This window comes from Eptatretus burgeri, chromosome 13, assembly GCF_056783735.1.
Source record: "Eptatretus burgeri isolate ZD-2024b chromosome 13, Ebu_testis_v1, whole genome shotgun sequence".
NCBI lineage: Eukaryota > Metazoa > Chordata > Myxini > Myxiniformes > Myxinidae > Eptatretus > Eptatretus burgeri.
The window spans coordinates 69,716,829-69,742,380 of NC_140973.1; the positions used below are offsets into that span (position 1 = coordinate 69,716,829).

At 44.6% G+C, this 25,552-nt stretch overlaps 1 protein-coding gene and 1 pseudogene across 6 annotated transcripts in view; one reads left to right on the forward strand and one right to left on the reverse strand.

Moving 5' to 3' along the window:
* LOC147014718 (sodium/calcium exchanger 3-like) overlaps positions 1 to 1,188 on the reverse strand; it is a 412,647-nt gene extending 411,459 nt beyond the window's left edge. For 4 of the 6 annotated variants that reach the window (XM_085852872.1, XM_085852865.1, XM_085852866.1 and 1 more), the window contains exon 1: positions 107 to 265. The gene's annotated coding sequence lies outside the window, so the exon portion shown is untranslated. Of the gene's footprint in view, positions 1 to 106; positions 266 to 899; positions 1,027 to 1,146 lie in introns of those variants that run through there. The other 2 variants (XM_085852870.1, XM_085852868.1) reach the window with 2 other exon arrangements.
* LOC147014719 (uncharacterized) overlaps positions 1 to 23,851 on the forward strand; it is a 25,918-nt pseudogene extending 2,067 nt beyond the window's left edge.
* Positions 23,852 to 25,552: the final 1,701 nt, after the last annotated feature.

Below are 25,552 nucleotides of genomic sequence, written 5' to 3' on the forward strand. Positions count from 1 at the left end.
CAGTTTTGCATTCCAACAAATCCCTTCAAGACCGTTCTCACGGTTCATGATCCGAACGTTTTTCGAGATGATAATTAATTGAAGAAGTTTTAAAAAAACAACTTACGAGCATCGGAATGCCGTATCGAAAAGTTTTTCCCCGGAAGAATGCTTTTAAATTCATATCCACCGTCAAGGAAGACCTCGGGCTCGGCAACACGTCACCAAGGGTCGAAGGTGAGAACGCGTGTTGGGGAAGTTTTGGGTCATGGTCTCTGCTTATTATCTGAATAATAAAAATTATTTATATTTAAAATACAAAATAAGATCGGACCCCTCCACGTATTTTAAAAAAATCTAAAAGAACAGAAAGGATCAACGAAAGGGCTAAATGGAGAATTTACATGCATAATTCATCAACACACCTCCAAATGCCAACGGTTACGTTCTTTGGTGAAAAAAAAAATAACAAAAAATTCAAATATTTGGAGAAAAATAATAAAATATTTACCTTTTATTTATTGCAATCAAAATTGCGGACATTATGTTTTATATAAATCGATGGTATTTTTAAAGTCGCTTTTGCGAGTAAAACGGTCTGTCTGTCAAATGAACATGTTAGATGAGGTCATTGGGTTAATCTGAATAAAATTAATTAATTTTAAAATTCGCATGCAAATGCATAAATAATTTCATCACGTGACGAAGTTACTAAAATAAATAAATAAACAATCTTCGAATACAGTACACTGTTCCTCGTCGTGTAAAATATGATGACAGCCGTGTTCTCTTTAATATAAGGAAATTCATTGTGGCCCATGAGGCCCAAACAAGTCTGCGCAATGGTTACCAACTTATGGTTGTTTATCCATCCTCTATCTTTTTAAATCTTGTGCGAAAAGCAAAGAAGCAGCACACACCATTTATAAAGTCTTTGACATGACTCGGACGAGGTTTGAACAACCGACCTCCAAGCGGGCTCTGTGACATTACACCACCGTGTCTGGTTGAACAAATACACCGCTTATTAAAACATTCTGGTCAAATAAATGCAAACAATGCTTGGTCGAACAATAGTAACCACAAATACACCGCTTAACATGTGAAACCTTGAGGTGAATCCTTCTGGGAGCGATATTACGTACTCAGACGAGAAATGGAACGTACCTGTCAAACGCTCGTCTCCATTGGCTCACGGATAAATGTTGAAGTCAAAGCGCCGCCATATTGAGACCCCAAATATAAGTGATTACATGTTCCGCCATCTTTGGACCCCAAAATATGTGATAACATGTTCCGCCATCTTTAGACCCCAAAATAAGTGATTACATGTTCCGCCATCTTTAGACCCCAAAATAAGTGATTACATGTTCCGCCATCTTTAGACCCCAAAATAAGTGATTACATGTTCCGCCATCTTTAGACCCCAAAATAAGTGATTACATGTTCCGCCATCTTTAGACCCCAAAATAAGTGATTACATGTTCCGCCATCTTTAGACCCCAAAATAAGTGATTACATGTTCCGCCATCTTTAGACCCCAAAATAAGTGATGGCAAATATTGTTCGTACCGAACGTGGCGTGTATTGGACGTTTTAAAATCGATCACCCAGAGCCTGCAGAGATATTTTGCTAATAACTTTGCAAAGTAGCATTTACAAACGATCTGCGGTCATAATATTTTTGAATGCTGGTATTACTGTTACAGCAACACGCCGGTAGGCAACATGGGTGGTCGCTATATAATTGCATACCAGTCATACAGTTTTTGACGGATCGGGCTGAAAATTTTTGACAAAGAGGTTTATTATAATGCACATAAAAGTGCGGAAGCCGATTTTTGATTTTTGAAAAATATATATAAATATTTTTTCGGTTTTTTTCAAAAATTTCAAAGCCCCGTTGCTAGGCAACGGTATCGTCCATAGCAACGGTGCTCAAAAGCATACAACTAGATCCTGGTATGAACCTACCAGTCAAGTTTCATCAAAATCGGTTGACTCCTCTGGCCTCCAGAGCTTTCCATTACATACAAACAAACAGACAGACATGCAGAAAACCTGAGAATCACGGTAGTCGAACGACCACCCAACAGAGTAGGCCTCTGCCTCATTCTTTTCTCACCCAATCACATTTCGTTTGTTTTCTAATTGTCACTTGTTCCCCACAACAACAAGAATAATAATTAGTTTCATCTGAATACATCAGTGCCTAAAGAAAGTCTATACCCCCTTTCCAAATTTTCACCTTGATGTTGCCTTATAGCCTGGAATTAAATTACATTAAATCAGACTTTTCCCACCTTTATTTACACATTGTAACCCACAACTTCCAAGTGAAAAACAAATTCTACACATTTCAGAAAATTAATTATTGGATAAGTGCCCCCCCCCCCTAATAATAACAATTGTAAGTTAGCTCAGGTATAACCAATCACCTTCAAAATCACACACCAAGTTAATTGGCTTCTACCTGTGTTAAATTGTCATGATTCTGATTATTTCAGAATAAAATCAGCTGTTCCTGTTGGTTTACTCCCGTAGGTTTATGTAGTGCGTTTCACAGCAAACACTCAACGTTGTAGTTGTAAAGAACATTCTAAATATTCACCTTTACAAACACCGTATGCATACACGATTGTTCTGCCCACCAATTGTACCAGCAGGGGGCACTGCATCATCAGAGCAATCAACGTTCAGTGGACAGAAAATATCGCGCTGTGTCCTTCACAAAGTATACCTTGAACGTTGGTCCCATGGCCATAGAGACAGTCACAAGTACTCGTACGCCATGTGGACAGAAAATATTCCTCCTCCTTCGTTCACAAATTGACTTCTTGGCACACATGAAAGGATAGGACCATTGTTGTGTGTTGTACAATGACAAAATTATATATCCTTGTCTTAAACTAGGGTGTCTTAACATTTATAGTATTGTTTCCCCCTCTGAAATTGCCGAATAATGACATCCCCCCCCCACCACCACATTATCAACACTAATTTTTTTAAAAAACAAAACTCAAATTTATTTTTTAAATTATTCCAATAAATATTTTCATTAAAATATTGATACACAATTTATTCCATAACATGAACAGTCTTATATTATTTTAACATTAGCATTCCTAAAATCAGCAAAAGTTCATCATTATTCAAATCATTCCATAACATGAACAGTCTTATATCTATCTATAATTCCAGCAATGTGTGTGTGTGTGTGTGTGTGTGTGTGTGTGTGTGTGTGTGTGTGTGTGTGTGTGTGTGTGTGTGTGTGTGTGTGTGTGTGTGTGTGTGTGTGTGTGTGTGTGTGTGTGTGTGTGTGTCTGCGACCGCCGTTTCTCAACAACCACCGGTCCGATCTGATTGAAACTTGCCAAGAATATTGCCGGGGCCCCGCAGATGTGCCTTTTCGAGGTTTGATATCAATCGGACAAGCGGTTCCCAAGTTACGGCCATTTTACTGCTTTTTCAGTGTTGAAAAGGTGTATATATGGCAGCTGAAGGTGTCGTTCCACCTTCTCACCTTATCATGTCAATTTTTACCCAAATTATTAATAACCGGACGATCACCACCAGTCCGATCGGATTGAAACTTGCCAGGAATATTGCCGCGAACCCGCTGATGTGCCTTTTCAAGGTTTGATATCAATCGGACAAGCGGTACCCAAGTTACGGCCATTTATCTGTCGACCAATGACAAGACACGGTGCTATGACATCACGAATGACGTCACAATTAATGTTTATTTATTTATTTATTATTTTTTATTTTATTTGCACGATTGACGGTCCGATCTGATTGAAACTTGCCAGGAATATTGCTGGGGACCCGCTGATGTGCCTTTTCAAGGTTTTATATTAATCGGACAAGTGGTTCCCAAGTTATGGCCATTTATCTGTCGACCAATATCTGCAAGAGAGATAAGAGGGGGACGGGAGAGGGGGGATGAGAATGGGAGTGAGAGAGAGAGAGGGGCGAGAGAGGAGGGGGAGAGAGGAAGGGCGAGACAAAGGGGGAGAGGGGGGCGAGAGAGGAGGGGAGAGAGAGGGGGACGAGAGAGGGGGAGAGAGTGGGGGCGAGAGAGGGGGCGAGAGTGGGGGCGAGAGAGGGGGCGAGAGAGGGGGCGAGAGAGGGGGGCGAGAGAGGGGGGTGAGAGAGGGGGGCGAGAGAGGGGGCGAGAGAGAGGGCTGCACATACTGGCACTCACCTCCGAACACGGACCTACGGGCCCGCCCCTACGGGCCTGTACTAGTTATTTTAACATTAGCATTCCTAAAATCAGCAAAAGTTCATCATTATTCAAATCATTCGTATTAAGGGAAATGTGTTTTTTGCAGAGCATCATTTAAAAATGGCAAAACTGTTGATGTCTTCGGTCGTTAACCGCAGAATTTTTTGTTACGCTAATTTTTCCATTGGACGACGTATTCAACACAATAAATAGTTTGAAAATTGTTCAACCGAAAAAAAAAATAATTTCCCCCCTGAAATCTGAAAATTTCCCCCAGATTAAAAATTACAGTCTTAAACATTCTAAATTAATGGACAAATTCTACCTTTATGGGGGAGTATTGCATCAACGTCATCATCAAACCCCCAGCAATGATGTACCTTGCATTCAGGTGCTGAATTCGCATGGTGATGACCCAATTTGTCGCAGATAACATGATGATGTGCAAAATGCAGGTTACAGTGAACAATGCACATATTTAGTCACGAGAAGATATCCCAGTTACACCAAGCAGTTTTAAGGGAATTCGTTCACAATAGAATGAAATAATTTGGGAGTTTGCTTGGAATGTCATTTAACAGCATAATGGGAGCGACCCATGAAGATTGCACGGAATGTAAAGTGTGACCAAGTCCACAACCTCTCTCTTTTTTCAAGTCATCAACCCCAAGTCTTCAAGCCCCTCAAATCCCCTCCCCCTCACACACACACACACACACACACACACACACACACACACACACACACACACACACACACACACACACACACACACACACACACACACTCTGCTTTCATCCTCAACTTGTCAACCACCCTTCCCAACCACAAGTCCACATAATCGTCACCAACTGCTAAGACTGCTAAGACTGCTAAGGTTTCTCGGTGAAGTGAATCGACGAAAAGGAAATTTATTATTCATTGGACGGAATTGACTGAATAGTTTGTGATTATATTATTATTATTTTCTTTGAGTTGGTGTGCGAACCAGCGACTATGAGATTATACACCCCCTGTTAAACTTCGTGCTTCCGTTCCCACAAGGCATTGTCAGAGCATTATTTTGTTTCCCTCACATGTGCATGAAAACAGTGGAAGCATTCTTAAGGAGTCCCAGGTTCCATTTGCAAGGGAATGAATTCCCAATGGAGTATGGAATAAGTATGGAGTTTGCTGTGAATGTCCTTTGACAGCATTATAGTCGCTAACTGGAAAGACTGCTAAGATTTCTCGGTGAAGTAAATTGATGGAAAGGTAATCATACAATGACAGAATTAACTGAATAACTGGTGGTTATATAATTTTTTTTTACTTCTGGTGGGTGTGCGAACCAACAATTCCGAGCAAATACACCACCAGTGAATGCAACAAGAATGCACATAAGTGAAAATTGCGTGAATATCGATATTTTTAGATCACCACATGCACTGCCCAGATCCAAGAGCTCTCAAATGAGTGATCACTCAGCATTATATGTGCTGTGGTTATGACACATACCCCATTCAGACACATTCATGCGAGTTGCATAGATATAGATTTAGATTTTTTTTTTTTTTTTTTTTTTTTTTTTTGTATACCTTGGTCGAGGCTCGTATGAGAGCTAACACACAACTCACAGCAAGGAGGCATGAGACAAGAGGGGTGGGAGTGGAAGGGACAAAACATTGGGGAACAGACACATTAGGTGAACTGTGGAAGGGAGAGGGATGGGGATGGGACGGGGAACATGGCGAGGAGAAGATGGACATTACAGGGACTTTCAGGAAGGAAAGCAGGAGAATTGAAGGAAGTGGGCTTGGGTGGATTATCGGGGGTAGAAAAGATCGAGGATTTGGATGGGGGAAGATAAGAGGTGGTGGTGAACAGCTGTTTTGAAAGCCTGGAGGGAAGAATGGGAAAGAATAGAGTGAGGAAGTTTATTCCAAAGGCGGGAAAAAGAGGAATGAAAGAGTGAAGATGAGCAGTGATTCGTGATTTTGATAGCTTTACCAGAAGGGGGTTGTTGGCGGACCTTGAGCGCCCTGTGGAAATGTGGTTGGGACAAATCGCAGAGAGAGCAGGGGGGCAAGGCTGGAGAGGAGTCGGTAGAAGACAGAAAGACCACCGACCAACCTGCGGTGATTGAGTGAGAGGCCCAAAGACTCAGCTTCATTGCGGGAGATGCCAATGATCTTAAAAGCCCTGGTTTCGACAGCGTGAAGTCGAGAAAGGTGGGAGGCAGGAGCACCGGCCCAGAGGGGAGAGCAGTACTCCATCAGGCTACGGACAAAAGCTTTGTAAGTAGTCAGGAGCTCAAGAGGGCCGAGGAAGGACTTTGCACGACGGAGGATTCCCAGTCGGCGACTGGCTTTTGAGGCAAGGTTGGAAATGTGACTTTCCCAGGAAAGGTCATGGCAGATAGTGAGACCCAGAAGCTTGAAAGAAAAGACTTCTTCCAGAGGATTGTTGAGAAAGTGGATGGGGGGTTTTGTAAACGGTCCTTTCGAAGAGACATAGTGAGAGTGTGAGATTTGTGTGGATTGAAAGACATGTTCCACGTGTTGGACCAGTTTGTGATTTTATCCAGATCTGCAGTGAGCGAAGAAGCTGCTGCTTGCCGGTCTGAGGGATGACAGATGGTACGGCAGAGGGTGGAGTCATCGGCAAAGAGAAATAGAGGATTTTCCAGAGAGTCCGAGAGATCATTGATGAAAACCAGAAAAAGAACAGGGCCCAGAACGCTACCTTGAGGAACTCCAGCCTGCACAGGAAGAGGGGATGAAAGAACTCCATTTAGGGCCACACGTTGACTGCGACAGGAGAGGAAGTCTGCGAGCCATGAGTGGAGATGGCCTTGAATACCATGGGAAGAGAGTTTGGTGAGTAGGGCAGGGTGCCAGACTGTGTCAAAAGCACGTGATATGTCCAGGGATACGGCTCGGATTTCCTGTCTGGCATTGAGGACCTCCATCCATTGATGGGAGAGCAGTAGCAGCATATCCAGGGTAGAGTGACCTGGTCTGAAACCAAATTGATGATTGGAAATCAAGCCATTGGAGAAGAGGAAGGATTTCATGTCTGAAGCAATGATGGATTCCATAACCTTGCTGATGATTGGGAGAAGGCTGATTGGTCTGTAGTTACAGGGATCTGTTTTTGCACCTTTTTTATGCAGGGCAGTGATGTTAGCAGATTTCCAAGCAGATGGCAGATGACCTTGGGAAAATGAGAGGGTGAATAGAACAGAGAGAGGGTGAGCAAGAGCAGAAGAGCAGGCTTTGAGGACACGTGGGCTGATGCCGTCTGGACCGGTTGCAGAATCTGACTCGAGGTTTGAAAGCAAGCTCTCCACCTTGTCAGGAGAAAAGGATACAGAGTCCAGGGACAGTTGGGTGCGACTGGGTAAAGTGGGTAGAGATAGTGATGGGTTTGGGACACAAGATTTAGCTGCAAACACCGAGTTTAGACATTCAGCTTTATCACGTGTGGAATATCGATATACATATACACATAGATATAGATATAGATACATATATATATTTTTTTTACATATCCATATCTTCTTCTTCTTTCGGCTGCTCCCATTAGGGGTCGCCACAGCGGATCATGATTATGATCCGCATAGTGATTTGGCACATGTTTTACGCCGGATGCCCTTCCTGACGCAACCCTGGTCGCCTCTTACGACACAGGGATATTTTTTCATATCCATATAGATATCGATATATGCCAATATATAGATATACACACAGATATAGATATAGATATAGATATTGTTACGGCTGTGGAAATTCGCAGAACACCATATTGGTCCTTAGTGAGTTATGCCGATAAGTCCGTGTTCAGTTAGATTTCCCCACCGTTGTTTAATGTACATTATTCGTGTCACAGGGCTATGATCCTTTGAGATAGCCGTTTTTCTTTACTATCGTTATTTTGGACCAACCACGTTTCAACCACCACAACCACCTTCACAACGCTACCATCACAACAACCACGATCACCTCAACCACCAACCTCACCGAACCACCTTCCCCGCTACGCCAACTGCCGATCCCCTTCACCACAAACCAAACCACAACCATCTATCGGTGGCGCACGGATTTTCCCGCCTGTTTTTCCTGCGCGCCGATCGGGGAGATCGTTCGTCATTGGTCGGTTCGTGGAAGTGAGGCGGTGGAAATAAGGAACGCCCCCTTTCTCGAAGCTTCCTGCAGGAGCTGGAAGGGGGGGGGGGGCGGAGCGATAAACAGGGAGGAGCGAGGCGTTGGAACTGAGGAATATAAGGGCGCACAGGACGCCAGGTCTGGGTCTTCGTGGTGGTTTTCGTCTGTGTGTGTGTGTCGTGTGCATTGGTGGTTTCGTCTTGGTCTTCGGAGAGTCTTGGGTTCGGTGGTTCGGGTCGAGTCGTCAGAGCTCGCAGTCGGTGGGGAGTCCGGGCGTGGCACGGGGGACGCGGACGGGAGGCGCCGCTTTGCCAGCTCTGACGCGCATGCCTGCACATCCGTGTGGAGAGCGCCGGAGAGAGCTCGCCAGCCCCATGGAAGGCCGAGCTCAGCCGCGGCTGTCCTAGCTGCCGTGGGGGACAGACGTCGCGACTCATCCCCCATCGCACTACAAGGGTGCAGGTCACCTGCAACGGTCTCGTGGGGACCGTTCGGTCATCCAGACTCCATGCCATAAAGGTCTACGGACCCTGTCTGGCGCCCTTGTCTTTGGGGGTAGCCTTTTCTTTTATTTTGAATGAATGTTGGTGGCGCCATGTCCTGTAAGTAAAAACTGTTAAGTGACTAGATAATTGTTTATCTGATTGGTGATTGGTGGGTTGTAGTGCTTCGCCTTGCTCATGTCTTTGTCCCCGTCCCGTGCATGATTGTTTTACTGTATAAGTGTTTTTCATTGCATGGCTGTGTATGTGCATGTGTGCTGTGTATCGAAATAAACGTGCTTGGTTAAATGTACCCCGTTCGTTGTGTCCTCCTTTCTCCCCATTGAAATGCCATCTTGCATTGCGGAATAATAGTTGGGTTGTTAAATACCCATTAATTAGAATCGGATCCGGTGAGGTCTGGCGATAATACCCGCTAGGTTATCACTGCAGAACGGAACGGACCACTTGAGCGGTTCGTGTCCAAGCCGACCTGCACATAGGTACGATATACACATAGGTACGGTGTCCCGGTAGGCTACCCGCGCAGGTACTTAGGTATATTGATATTCGGCGATTGACCCTATTTTGTGCGGGTAGAAAATTGACTAGGCCGTGGTGGGGTTGAAGACCCACCCGTGACAGGGTTCCGGCGTTGTTCCGGAAGGTCACGACTGAATTGTCCGTACGGTGGGCAACGCGGCTGATATTAGGGAAACGCGGTCAATCGCACGCCGGTGGGCGCAAATGTGTAACAATATACACACAGATATACACATAGATATAGATATAGATATAGATATCGATATACACATAGATTTTGATATACACAGAGATATAGATCTAGATATCAATATACATATATATATATATATATATATATATATATATATATATATATATATATATATATATATATATATGTACAGTGGGGAGAACAAGTATTTGATACACTGCCGATTTTGCAGGTTTTCCCACTTACAAAGCACGTAGAGGTCTGTAATTTTTATCATAGGTACACTTCAACTGTGAAAGACGGAATCTAAAACAAAAATCCTGAAAATCACATTGTAGGATTTTTAAATAATTAATTTGCATTTTATTGCATGAAATAAGTATTTGATCACCTTCCAACCAGTAAGAATTCCGGCTCTCACAGACCTGTTAGTTTTGTCTTTAAGAAGCCCTCCCATTCTCCACTCATTACCTGTATTAACTGCACCTGTTTGAACTCATTATCTGCATAAAAGACAGCTGTCCACACTCAATCAATCAGACTCCAACCTCTCCACAATGGGCAAGACCAGAGAGCTGTCGAAGGACATCAGGGACAAAATTGTAGACTTGCACAAAGCTGGGATGGGCTACAGGACAATAGACAAGCAGCTTGGTGAGAAGGCAACAACTGTTGGCGCAATTATTAGAAAATGGAAGAAGTTCAAGATCACAGTCAATCTCCCTCGGTCTGGGGCTCCATGCAAGATCTCACCTCGTGGAGCCTCAATGATCATGAGAAAGGTGAGGGATCAGCCCAGAACTACACGGCAGGACCTGGTCAATGACCTGAAGAGAGCTGGGACCACGGTATCAAAGAAAACCATAAGTAACACACTACGCCGTCATGGATTAAAATCCTGCAGCGCACGCAAGGTCCCTCTGCTCAAGCCAGCGCATGTCCAGGCCCGTCTGAAGTTTGCCAATGACCATCTGGATGATCCAGAGGAGGAATGGGAGAAGGTCATGTGGTCTGATGAGACCAAAATAGAGCTTTTTGGTTTCAACTCCACTCGCCGTGTTTGGAGGAAGAAGAAGGATGAGTACAACCCCAAGAACACCATCCCAACCGTGAAGCATGGAGGTGGAAACATCATTCTTTGGGGATGCTTTTCTGCAAAGGGGACAGGACGACTGCACCGTATTGAGGGGAGGATGGATGGGGCCATGTATCACGAGATTTTGGCCAACAACCTCCTTCCCTCAACAAGAGCATTGAACATAGGGCGTGGCTGGGTCTTCCAGCATGACAACGACCCAAAACACACAGCCAGGGCAACTAAGGAGTGGCTCCGTAAGAAGCATCTCAAGGTCCTGGAGTGGCCGAGCCAGTCTCCAGATCTGAACCCAATAGAAAATCTTTGGAGGGAGCTGAAAGTCTGTGTTGCCCAGCGACAGCCCTGAAACCTGAAGGATCTGGAGAAGATCTGTATGGAGGAGTGGGCCAAAATCCCTGCTGCAGTCTGTGCAAACCTGGTTAAGAACTCCAGGAAACGTCTGATCTCTGTAATTGCAAACAAAGGTTTCTTATCAAATATTAAGTACTGTTTTTCTGATGCATCAAATACTTATTTCATGCAATAAAATGCAAATTAATTATTTAAAAATCATACAATGCGATTTTCAGGATTTTTGTTTTTGATTCCATCTTTCACAGTTCAAGTGTACTATGATAAAAATTACAGACCTCAACGTGCTTTGTAAGTGGGAAAACCTGCAAAATCGGCAGTGTATCAAATACTTGTTCTCCCCACTGTATATATATATATATATATATATATATATATATATATATATATATATATATATATATATATATATATATATATATATATATATATATATATATATATATATATATATTGTTGCGGAAATGCCCTTAGTGTGTTAGTAGAGATAGCATTAGCCCAGATCCCCCATTAAATGCATGTTTAGCCAGGTTGTTCGGTAATTGGACGTTACGTGTGTGTCGGGAGGTTTCACAGGCTGTTATTTGTTCGTGCAGTGGTGGTGTACCAAGAGGTTCTTCTTCTTCCTTACTCTCTCCGGACAATAGTCCCCGCCCAGCGCTCTGAGAGGGAGTGGCCTGGAGAAGGAAGTGAAACTGCAGTCGGCCGAGAGGCGAGAGGGAAACTGAGCGTGCCGAGTCTGCCATTTTCGCAGTAAGAGAAACTGCCTGCACGTCGAGTCTGCCATTTTGGCAGTGGGAGAGGCCACCTGCATGTTGAGTCGGGCGATCGACTTTGTGGAGCAGTGGTTTTGGCTGGCGGTGCCTCCTCGGCCAGGGACCCAGCCTGCGGAGCCCAACACCTCGATTTGGCCTTGTCTGGTGAACAGGCCAGGCCTGGATTTGTATGCTGGACCTTGTGAAGGGCCAGCTAGAGCACACGTGGACCTTCCACTCTGGTACCGTCGACCTTACGGGGGCTGAACACGTCGAGGCTGCGTGTGTGAGGGCTGCGACAAATGGACGACGCCGCCATTTTGCCACGTGGCGTGTTTGAGCTTGGGTGCTCGAATCCGTGGACATCTGCTTGTCACGAGACACATTCGTGCTTTTGACACTTTTACTCTTGTCCATGAAGCATCACCAAGTACTCTGTGTCTTGTCTGCATGCTGTCCATGTCTTGTCTGCATGTTGTCAAAGGTTTATCTCGTGAGGGTCCCCTTCGAAACCCGTAATCCCCAGCTCCTTAGTTAAGAAAGGGTTATAGATTAATTATCATATTGTCGTGAAGGCTTTGCTTGTGTTGTGTTCCTCGATGTGTCCCCAATAAATCTGGCTGATTCGTATGAAGTTGCCGCTTTGAATTAATTCGTGCCGCGCCGAGGAACGATCCGCTCGATTTGGATATAAAAACCAAAATGGTTACAAACTGGCAGAATTCGCTCGGTCTCTGACAAAACCAGTCTGTAACCGGGGTCTATTTCCCCAACTGGTAAGGTCCAGGTGTACGTTGGTATCGCGATTCCAGGCGCATGACCCGAGGCCTGTGCCAAACCAGCTGACGTTATAACCCCGGAGACGGCGGTGGTTAAGTGACGCCGAATATGTAACATTTGGCTGTCGAGAGTCGGGAGCGAAAACCCAAACTGGCTGTGGATTGGAGCCGACTTGGGTGCCATTCGAATTCCCCACCACCGCTGAATCCGTAACAATATATATATATATATATATATATATATATATATATATATATATATTGATATAGATATAGATATAGATATAGATATAGATATATATATATATATATATATTGATATAGATATAGATATAGATATAGATATAGATCGATATATACACATAGATATAGATATAGATATATATGTACTGGACAAAAAAATGGAAACACCTGGGTAAATGAGGGACACCAAGCAACGGCTTCCACACAGGTGTGGCCCACGTGGTAATTAAGCAAATAACTTCCCAGCATGCTTTAGGTCATGTATAAAAAATACTGCACAGACTTGGTTGCCGATAATTATGGCTGGCATGGATGCGAGGAGAAAAAAAAAATAAAAAAAAATAAAAAAATAAACCAACCTCAGCAATGAGTTTTTCACTTTTCTAGCAGCTTGTATTGGACTTGTTGTGTTTGTCCTGCACACTTTTATTTCCCTCATCTCGTCTATTTGTTCTGCCTCCACTGACGAAGTCACCGGTGGAATTATGTTTTTGGGTTGTCCGTCCGTCCGTACATATGTATGTACGTACGTACGTCCATCCATCCGAATTACCTCCGCCACCGAAGATGAAGGAGGTTATGTTTTCACCTATTTCTGTCTGTTTGGTTGCTTGTTTGTTTGTCTGTCTGTTTGTTTGTTAGTCTGTGAGCAGGATATCTCAAAAAGTTGAGGATGGATCCGGATGAAATTTTGTGCACAGGTTGGGTTTGTGACAAGGACGAACTGATTTGATTTTGGTGAAGATCCGGATCCTCATCCGGATCTGAGAATTGTTTAATTTTTAAAGTGATTCTTCACTATTGAGAGATAGAGCCAAAAATGATGTCGTACTGGATAGCATGATATTTCAAAGATGTATCGGGCCCGACATGTTCTCATGGATCAGGCATTACGTGGCGTAGGTATGCGCTCTACCGAGTGCCCTTGTAGTTTTCTCTGCAATCGCTTATCCGATTGACACAAAATTTTCACCATTGGTGCAACGACTCACGTATAATATTTTAATGATAATTTTGATGTCATAGGTCACGTGGTGTAGCAGCCATTTTGTTAAAAAGGAAAAAACGTTGGACATCTATCTCCGAAACCGCTCCATGGAAAAAATTGAAACTTGGCACATGTAAAGTACTCCCCATGCGGAATAAGTGTTAAATCTTTCGATGACGTCAAAGGTAGCTTTGTTTTGACGTCATAATTGTGTACGTCAAATGCTTTATCCGATCAGTGTGAAAAATTTTTGAGGGTCATCTCGGGCTAAATTGCAATTGGGGAAAATAATAGATGATGTCATCAGTCATATGGTTCAGCAGCCATATTCTTTTTAACATAAACCTTCACAAATATTCTTCTCCGAAACGGCTGAACAGATCGAGGTAAAACTTCACAGATATGATCACCTATCCATGAGGAACAAAAAGTTCTCCAACGATGATGTCATCAGTCACATAGTTTGGCAGCCATATTGGATTTACCCTTAAACCTTAAAAAAATTTCTTCTCCAGAACGGCTTGACGGATGGAGGGGAACCTTCACCCACGTGTTCTCCAAGCCTTTGGGATACCAGGGTGTTCACGAAATAATTAGTAAGTCACATGGTCTAGCAGACATATTGGATTGAACAGAAATCTTAGACAAATTCTTTCTCTTGAACCGCTTCATCAATCGACATAAACGTCACCATTATGATTTAGTAGTCATGGGGAATATTGTGTTAAATTTCAACCTGATTGGATGCATGGTCTGGCAGCCAGAATAATTTACTCTTTTGAATCTGAGTTGAGGGATGATGTCATAATTGCACACGTTAAATGCTTTATCTGATTAGTAAGAAAAATTTTGAGGGTCATCAAGGACTACATTGTATGGGGGGGTTGAGGGGAAAAAAATTGATGTTTAACAGCTTTACATAAAAACCTTCAAAAATCTTCTTTTCCGAAATGACTGAACAGATTGAAGCGAAACTTTTCAGGTATGATCACCTATCCATGAGGAACAAAAGTTCTCCACCTATAATGTCATCGGTCACATGGTTTGGCAGCTATAATTTTTTGAACATAAACATTTTAAAATCTTCTTCTCCAGAACGGCTTGACAGATCGAGGGGAAACTTCACCCACATGTTCCCCAACTCTTGCGGATACCAGGGCATTCACGAATAATTAATGGGTCGCATGATCTGGCAGACATATTGGTCTGAATATAAAATCTTTTTTTTAATCTCTCTTTAACTGCTTTACCAATCGATGTGAAACTTCACAATCATGATCTGGGAGTCATGGGGAATATGCTTTTTAAATTTCAACCTGATCGGACTCATGGTTTGGCAGCCATAATTATTTAATATTTTGAATCTGAGTTCAGAGATTTAAATCAAACTTGGTACAAGTATGATAATGATGTAATAATGTGGGTGGAGGCAAATGTCGCAACATCGCGACGTCGAAGAGTGTCCTTATAGTTTCACTTTTTACTTTTTATCTTGTTAGACCTGTGTTTTTGTTGGTCTTTCCCTTTTTGCTTTTCACTTGCCTTCTTCCTGTCTGGCGGGTCTCGCCCACCAGGCAGGAAGGGAACCTCACGCTTACTCCCCGCCCCTCACCCTTTCCTCGTGTTGGCCCTGTCCTCCCCAGGGCCTGGCATGGCAAGCAGGCGTCATAATTACATCTGGTTCGTGTTTGCAAAGGAGAGAGCTGTTCCATCAAGTGAGGTGTTTAGTCAGACGTATTGTTGGGCATGCTGAGGTTCAAGACAGGATTTTGTTTTTCTCCCGAATTTCCTTGGCCCATGGGTTTTATGTGACCTTCCAGTCCGCTGGAAGGCTTGCTGAGTTGTGGGTGTGGTGGACTGTCACTCAGTCAGCAAGGTCTCTGGCTGATTGTGTGGTCGAGGCCCTCTCTGACCATGAGAGGGTCATGATGGTCCACCTCTACAATTTGAGCATTACAGATGATGGCAAATTTTGGTTGTCTAGATATTGTTGCGAATTCGCGCCCGCCATCATGCGAACGGCCACGTAACTCAAATCGCGGCATGTCACCCACCGGACGGACAATTCTGTCGTGATCCTCTCGGACTAACACCGGGAGCTAGTCACGGGTGGGCCTTTCGGCCTCACCACGATCGTGCCAATCAGCCCCCCGCGTGGGATTGGGTTGTTCGCCAAATTCGACCTACCTAAGTACCCACACGGAGGGTAGACCGGGCAATCGCACCTCGCCGCAGGTCGACTCCGGACACGGGCCACTTAAGCGACCCGCTCCGTACTATCGGGATAATCAAGCGGTGTTATCGTCGGCCTCGACGGTTCCGATTAATTATCGGGCGTATTAAGCCCACTACCAACCCTTTACATGAAGCAAGATGGAGATTCAATTAAAGAAAAGACGAAGCGAAACGGGAAAACAGTTCAACATGATGCACATTTATTCCACGGCACACGGAGAGCACACATATACAATTAAACAGAATGCACCTACAGCAATTGCAACAAAAGAAACACAACAATGCAGATCTACTACCGACTACGCGAGCACACGGCAACACTTACACAGTTTTACCTTACAGACGGCACCAACAACACATTTACTCAAAAGCAAAAGAAAAGGGCCACCCTCAAAGACAAGGGGGCAGGCGGGGCCTGTGGGCCAATATTTGCGCGGGACCTGAAAGAGCGGTCAGGTCCGCGAGACCGGGTGGATCCTACCCGTGTTTTTGTGATGAGCTGCAAATGTGGCGGCGCGGCGGTGCCCCGACTCCGTGCTCCTTCGCGGGTTTCGTTGGCACTGCTTGGAGTGGGGTGGGAACGGGGCCCCCTTTTCGCACTATCTCAGCGCAGGGGAAAAGAGGGGGGGGGAATTGTTGATGATCTGGGGAAAGAATATAGCTGGCTTGCTTGGGTCCCGTGACAAGCGATTCCACCGCGACCTCGTTGCCGACCGCCGTCTTCCTTGCCTCGGACCCGAGCTACTCAGACTCTTCCCCAATTCTCCTCAGTCGACTGCAGCAAACCACCTGTACGCCCTCACCTTCCGACTCCACTCCGCGCTCCAACCCGACTCTGCCCAAAACACTCTCCGCTCTTCTGAGGCCGACTCTGCCCAAACCGACTCTGCCGCTGCCACACTCTGCCGCTGCCACACTCTGCTCTCCAAAACTGACTCTCTTCCAAAAAACGAGATTCGCCCCGTGCTCGGCGCTTTATAGGCCGGCAGGAGAACCCATATGCAAATTTCTGGATCAGAACGAGCTCGGAGGTGGAGCCACGCTCGCCCATTGGACGGAGAAAAAGGGGCGTGAGTCTCCCCTGATCTTCGAATTTGCATATCTCGATTCTCCACCGACGCGCCTGGAGGTGGGGCCAAACCGCCCCACGCTTCCTGATTGGACGGATTAGAAGTGGGCGTGTAGCATTCCTGATCCGAATTCTCCTCGGAAAGGCCGCATTTTGCACTCGCGGCTCGGCGCGCGTCCCGTACGAGGCCAGGACAGCCTGACGCTTGGTGCTCACAAGTGGTGTGGGAATGGCGGTAGAAGGAGGAGAGGTGAAGGTGGTGGAGGGTTTATGGTGGTGGTTTATGGCCATGGCGACGTCTGGAATGGCGGTGATGCGATGTTTGCGGGAGTGAGTTGTGAAGGTAAAGATCGTGGCTGTTGGCGTTGTTGTTGTTGTGAAGTGGCATTGTGGTTGGTGGTTGTAGTGTGATGGCGGTTGAGACATGGTTGGTTCAAAATAAAGATAGAACAGAAAAACGTCTGTCTCAAAGGGTCGCAGCCCGAATGAATCACATTTATTCCCTCTAAACAACGAGTTTGGGGCTAACTACACATGTACTTACAGAGATATCTCACCTACAGGACCTGAATGGTGGTTTGTGAATTTCCTCAACCGCAACAATATGTTGATCTTAAGACCCTACCATGGTTAATCCAAGATGGTGCAATCATTCCCTGAGAAGGCAAGGTTAATGCGAATTGCTACTTAATGATACAGAGTGATCATCTTCTCCCCATGTTGCAGAATTTCTTTCCTGCCGGAAGGGGTGTCTTCCAGGATGGCAGTGCCACCATCCACAGAGCACATTGGTTGTCCAATAGTTTTATAAGCATGACACTGATGTTATCCATACGTCATGGCCTTGTCAGTCACCAGATCTGAACCCAATCGAGCATTTCTGGGATAGTCCGGAATGACGGCTGAGACGGTGTTTCCCACCTCCATCAAACAGCAGGTGTGTGTGTTTATTGACTTTCTGATAGAAGAATGGTTCCGCATCCCTCCAACAGAACTTCAGACGCTGGTGGACTCTATGCCATGGCGAATACAGGCCGTACTGGCCGCAAGTGGTGGCCCACTGCCCTGTTAAGTGACTTCACATTGGCGTTTCCATTTATTTGTCCACCACCTGCTGATATCGATATAGATGTGTGCTCGAGCTTTCGAATGCAGATTGTGCTGGGGCTCAGGTCATGAGCAAGACCACAAATTGACATTTTTTTCCTTCCAAAATGGTTGCAATAAAAGGTCTCCAGTCGTCATGTGCGAGTTCAGATCGCTCGTCAGGAGGGAGCTTCTAGTCACCGGAATATTGAGCAAGGGAATGTTTCTCCTAGGCACCTAATGTTACTCATTGTTCTTCTGTTTGAGTTCAAGCTTGGTTTTAAGACATTCCCATCCTTTTGGGAAATCCTCCAATTGTTAGGGAGCCTTCAACCAAATAGTCCGGGAGCCCATGGAGATTTGTTTAGCATTGCGAGTACAGAAGGTTTGAGGCTTGGAATATGATGGGATACAACATGGGACCCTCAAACGGGCATTCTTAAGTTTCATCTCACGTACCATTCCTGGGGGCGACCACTTAAAGTACCCCCAAATTCAAGTTTAATTAGCATAATTAGGTACATGAATGAAACCAGCACTAAATTGTTCATCTTTTGGGTGAAAATCAAGATCCGCCATTCTTAAGTGTCAACTCCTGTACTTAGCCTACTTAAGAACTCCCCTAATTAGCACTAATTACCACGTTAATTAGCATGATTGAGTACAAAGATGGAATTCAGGCCAAAATGTCTATCAGACCACCCTGTCCATGGATTGGCCATTCTTAAGTGTCAACTCCTATACCTAGTCCACGTAAGAATGGGTCAAATGTGATCATCTCATCCTTTATCATGTTTATAAAAACATTTTTTAATCCGCAATATCTGTCTCTCGGCCTGATATCATTTAATCGATTTACCGGTACTTTAATTTACGCCATGTCCGAATTAAACCTGGTAACACAAGAAATTTCAGTTTGCCGATTGCAAAAACAAAATGTATCCTTTAAAAAAGCCTTCCCGAATATTGTTCTCTCCCAAATAATATTGCCTTTTCAGATAAGTGACAATGGATATGCAAGACCCTGATTGGTCTCCTAACATTTCCAGGACTGAGACCCCCAAGCCCAGTTCCGACACCTCAGAGACGCTGTATCCTTCATACGCATCAGAGTTCGGGGAAAGAGGCCATGCCTTGAAGTGTTTCCATTCGGTGAACAACAATGGGCCACAGTACAAAAAGCTGCATCAAACAGGCGTAAAAAACGAAATTTCGAGAATTCAGTCGCCCGAGATGTCGTTCTTGATCTTCCTGAAAGCCCAAGGGAAAAGGATGGATATCATGTTCGCTGTTATAAAAACTACTGCAGTTTCAGCCAGCCAGTCACCTGTCGACATTGGTGACACTGCGAGTACCTCTACGACAACACATTTTCGTTCTGCAACCGCAACCTCAGATGAAAAGCCATCCACTTCCGGTATATTTCCACCGCAATGGTTGTTTTGTGGCAACACAAAAAAAGCGCAAAAAGGGTGGGCTTGAAGTTGCTGGCGTTTGCGAAACTCTCGAGGCTAGCCAAAGCATTCAGGAGGCGGCTTTGGTATTAAATGATGCTAAAATCTTGTCTAAAATCAGTGGCATTGACCTCGTCGCCAAGGAAGTGAAATATCATCACTCTTGCAAGAGTTCGTTTCTGATGTCGGCAAACAGAGTACGCGATCGAGACAGGAAGAGTGCCGAAAGTCCATCGGACCAGGACCACCAACCCGTCAGCTGTTGATGATATTCAAGCATATGTTGAGCAATCTGTCCTCAGAAACAAAAGGCCCGAACTCCTTACGTCCGTGTTTGCGAGGTATTTGGACTTGTGCAATATATCATCAGAAACTCCTCCAAATAACGCTCAAAGCCTAATGCGGAATTTGAAGGGAAAATTTGGTGACAAACTGAAATTTCAAACTCCACTCGGAAAGAAATTAGGATTGATAATGTACAGTTCTGAAATGTCTGATGACGCAGTACGTGTCGCATCTGACTATGCCTCCGATGATGAACAAATTGTGACTAAGGCCACTCTGCTACTCAGGAAACAACGACTTGATGTTCAAAAAAGGGATTTGCCCAAAAATCCGACTTTAGATGACCTGCAGGGAGGTGATGTATCCCCCCCTCCCCCACCTCTGTTATCTACTTTCTTCACCACCTTGTACTGTGGACAAAATCCCACAAAACGAACCGATCATGTCATGCGCCGCATTAAATCATCCTGTGATGATGCCCTCTTCATTACTAGGAGAGGTAAAGTCAAACCAGCAAAGCAAGTGGCACTGGGTGTCGCTGTGAAATCTGTCACAGGTAGAAAAAAGGTTGTGCAGGTGTTAAATCGATTTGGGCACTGCATAAATTACAACAGCTTCGAGGAATTGGAAACAGAAACAGCAGAGCAACTTCAAGAAAGGCGACTGTCCTGTCCTGATGGAACCATCAAAGACAAGCCAATGGGTGTTGCATTTGATAACTTCGATGAGTTGACAAATACATTATCTGGTGCAGACACACTACATGTTACAATGGGAATAATGTATCAGAATAGACCTGATGAATCAGAAGAAACAAGGCCAGTTGAACCAAGCGAGTCCGTCTCATTGCTGCCAATAGTCCCGAGCACCAGGAAGGGTCAAAAACGATCACTGGAGCAACAAGCGGAATCACTGGAACCCTATCGTAAAAAAACAAAAATTACAGTTTTCAGTTACAAGCACGAAGATGTCTTCAACCTCCCTGATGTCAGTGGTGCTGCAAGAAACTTGGACCTGATGTGGATGATGAGTCATGCTCCAGATGTAGGCAAGGTTCCAATGTTGTTCGGGTATAATGCCAAAAACTACGAAGACAAGCTGCCAAAACAAGAGGTCCGATACATGCCCAACCTGAGACAGCCAATCACTCGTCTTGACGTCATATAAGAGATGCTCATCACAGCCCAAAGATGTGCCAAAGAGTGTGAGCAGAAATTTGGAATTGTCACGTATGACCTGAATGTGGCAACACCTGCCATGCAGATTCAAGCCACAGAAAAGCCCCAATTTGATGACGTCTTCATAATGCCAGGTGTGTTTCACATTGAGATGGCATTTTTTTAAAGCGGTCGGGAAGATCATCTCTGATTCAGGAGGACCTGACATGCTAACTGATACTGACGTCCTAGCCCCAGGGTCACTGAACGGCTTCCTATCAGGAAAACATTTTAATCGCTGCAAAAGGTTGCATCCAATACTAGCCCTTGCCTTTGAGATCCTCCACTTTTTGGCATTCATGAAGACCTACGAGGAAAAGGATCGACTAGAGGAATTCATCAACAGTGTACACAGTGGTGAAGTTGCATTCGAGTCAATAGGTGCCTCAGATGTCTTCGTTGCTGGAAAAACTGCCAATACCAAGAACACAGACGAAACAAGATCTGGAACACATGGCTACACCGCTCAATTTTGGATGATGTACATCGATTACATTGGTCTTTCCCACAACCTGGAGAGAGCGAGCAGAACAAATGACATAGATCTATACATCTTCACACTGACTGCAGTCATAGACCTCTTCTTCGCTACAAACCATGTCAACTATTGCAGATGGTTGACAAAATTCCAGCTTGACCTGATGAATATCGACGAATCGCACCTGGACGCCGAGAAAGGTGCGTTCACTGTCCGAAGAACTGACCATGCTTTCAGCCGTGTTCCTGTCGATTTAACTCTGGAGCAAACGGTCAACGCTGACGCAGCGTCTCGCCTCACAGGGATATCGTCTGCCACAAATAGTTATACTGCTCGTTTGAGATGGATGGTCACAAAATCTACCAGGGCTTCTTTCATAAGCCTTGTGCAAGAGATGGCAGGTTTGATTGTGAATGATGATGTTGCTGCAGAACTCTGTCCTGCACGAATAGATCGTGATATGCGTGACTTGAAGAAGGTCATGAAACAAATAGAAGACTCTCAATCCCTTTGTGATGGAAGTCGAAACAGAAGCATCACAGAAGAAACTGTTCAACATTAACACCGGGAAGGCTACCAGTGATGAGATTCGTGAAAGTCTGCTCAGAATTCCAAAAGAGGGACAGGCACGCCATCAAGATTTCCTGGATTCCTGCGTTGCTGATCCCAACAGGTTTGAAGAGAAGATAACAAAGGCAAAATTGAAGACCTTTTCAGATGGATGTGCAAAGAACCGAAGAACAGAAAACAAGAAAATATCGGAGCTGAAGGGTACTAGAGATGTGATGGGCCGCCTTGTGGTACTTGCCACCAAAAGGAATCTGGACTTGCCGTTCATTTTTGAATACCCACTCACACCAATCCCTTTGTCAATGTGCAGTACAGATGGAACTATGGCAAAAACAGAAAACAGTGCTCTCTTCAAATTACTGGAGTCAAAGGTGAATGATGCCGAATGCAGTCCTGCATTCAAACGTGCTTGCATTATCGATGGCCCATTTCTTCTCCATTCCCGACCACCAAATGAGCCAGCCACCTATGGGGGTCTCGCAAGAAGCATACCGATTCAAACAATGGCGCTGTCGAGTGTGGAACTTCATGTAGTCTTCGATGATTACTCACAGCCATCTTTGAAAGACATGGAACGGGGAAGGAGAAGAGCAGATGACCGCGAGTTTTTGATAACTGGGCCAAAACAAAAACGACCGAAAGATCGAAGCAATGCCCTGAAATCAGTCATTTAAGAGACAGCTTGTGAGTTCCGAGCGAGAGAATGGCAAGACCAGGAATACAAACAGATCGGAAGCCATCCGTGAGCTCTATCTTGACATTCCCAGAGAATGCTATCACTACGAAGTCGTCGATGGAGTTCTCAGACGTGGTTCCGTTGAATACCTTAGAAACAACCACGAAGAGGCAGATACGAAGATATGTCTCCATGCAAAATCTGTGGACAGGACTGTGAAACAAGGGGACATAGTCATTCGTGCGTCAGATACAGACAGAGCAATCGTCATGTTGTATCACTGTAGCAAGTTTCAGTCACCCTTGTGGATGGATGTTGGTACTGGAGCCAAGAATAACCGTAGATATATCAGCATTCCCGCCATCTATGAGTTACTTGGACCTCAGATATGTGCAGCATTGCCGGGATTCCACGCGTTCACAGGCAGTGACGACACTGCGGCATTTGTTCGCAAAGGCAAAGTCAAACCATTTGCTAAGCTGGAAAAGAATAAAGAGGCACAGAAAGCATTCCGAAGCCTGGCGACTGAAACATAACTGAGTCAAAAAACTCGAAAGACCCTGCAAACTTTCACCACAATCATGTATGGGGCAAAGGACACCAGCAAGGTGACACTCAATGGTTATCGGTACAAGGTGTTTGAAAAGGGCTATGGACCAAAGTCGACAGCAAAGAACCCTTTGGAGAAACTTAAGGGCAGAAACGCAAGTGCCATTCCAACAATGTGAGGCAGAGCTCATTATGCATATGAAACGTGCATCATTTGTTGCTCACATGTGGCTGAATGCTGATGTCGCCGAAATCCAACAGCACCTTACAGAATCAAATGGTTGGGACTTTGACAATGGATATTATCAGCCAATTTGGCATGAAGGGCCACAGATGCCAGACACCCTGGTTCCAGAGGAAGATGAGCTCAATGGTGATGAAAGTATCGAAGAGGAGAACATGACCGTCTCATCGGATGACGAGTCAGACTGGACACAAGATGATTGAGGAACACGATGCACAACAACCAGTTGCTGCCTGTGACTTCTTCAATGTAATCAATACAATCAAACTACAGTTAGAAATAACTCCATTAGTAATTTCATCTATCTATAATTCCAGCAATCTCTGTGTGTGTGTCTGTCTGTTTGTCTGCGACCGCTGTTTCTCGACGACCACCAGTCCGATCTGGTTGAAACTTGCCAGGAATATTGCTGGGAACCCGTGGATGTGCCTCTTCGAAGTTTGATATTAATCGGATAAGCAGTTCCAAAGTTACGGCCATTTATCTGTCCACCAATGACAAGACACGGTGCTATGACATCACGAATGACGTCACAATTAATGCTTATTTATTTCTTTATTTGTTTTTGTGAATAGATTTGTGAATACATTTACAGAGAGAGGGGGAGAGAGGAGGCGGGAAGAGAGGGAGGAGAGAGGGGGGTGAGAGAGAGGGGGTGTCACAATTCAAGAAAGGAGGAGAGAGGAGGGGGAGAGGAGGGGACGAGAGAGAGGGGCAAGAGAGAGGGGCAAGAGAGAGGGGCAAGAGAGAGGGGGTGAGAGAGGGGTGAGAGAGGGGAGCGAGAGATGGCTGCACATACTGGCACTCACCTACGGGCCCGTACTAATATAATTAATAGTGATCCTTACAACTCAGTACCAATTATCAACACTCACTATCACATTTTCGTCCATGTTGTAATTTTGTTTCAAATTTTATTAACCTCTGCCATCGAAGATGGATGGAGGTGACTGTTTTCACCCTGTTTGTTTGTTTGTTATCTTGCCAAAACGAAGTTTTGCAAGATATGTTCGTCAGCTTGTATGTTTTTTTTGTTTATTTTTTTGTTTGTCTGTAATCACGTATAAAAAATTCTGCAGAGCACAGTTATCATTGGAAATTTTTGTAACTTCGCATATCAGAGGCCTATAGAGGTCCCTTTCAGTGCACAAAATTTTGAAGGTCAAGGTCAAAGGTCAAGGTCACTTTGTCGCAAATCAGGGGAGTCGACGAAACCCTTATTTTTTTGAGTAATTTTGATCGGATAGTCTTCAAACTTCATGGGAATATAGTTCATGGTCTGGCGCTCAGCTGATTAATTTTTGGTGGTGATTGGCCTTGACCTTCATGGTTAGCGCCTAAGGTCAAACATATTTAACCCCAAGGTCAAATTTTCAAGTTTTAGGAACCATATCGTGTAGTACCTCAAATTGAACACCTCGATGAGTGCTTTCTAGATATGTCAAGCTTGAGACATTATGACGTCATTTGGTGACGTTATGAGGCAAACGCATATTTTTCATGGTTACTGTAGAATGATTCTCATCGGAATCTCTCGTAGACAGATATTCCTCAAGGAGTCACTCCTGGTGGATAGCAGCTCTGCTCACCTCAGTGTGACCTGAAAGAAGTCACACGTGGTCACCTTTTGGCAAGATACGGGTCACCCTGTGGGTCACATTGGTTTATTTTTATTTGTTTGTTTGTGAACAGTATTACGGAAAAACTCCTCGACGGATTTCGACGAAACTTGGTGGGGGGGGGGGTTAGGTCTGGTCCAAGGATCATGCCATTAGATTTTGGACTTGGTCCAAAATCCAAGATGGCTGCTATGGCGGCCAATTTGAAAAAATATTTGAATTTTTTTGTTTTTACATTTCTGCATGTTTTAAGTGATTTCCAACCCCCCCCCCCCAAAAAAAAAA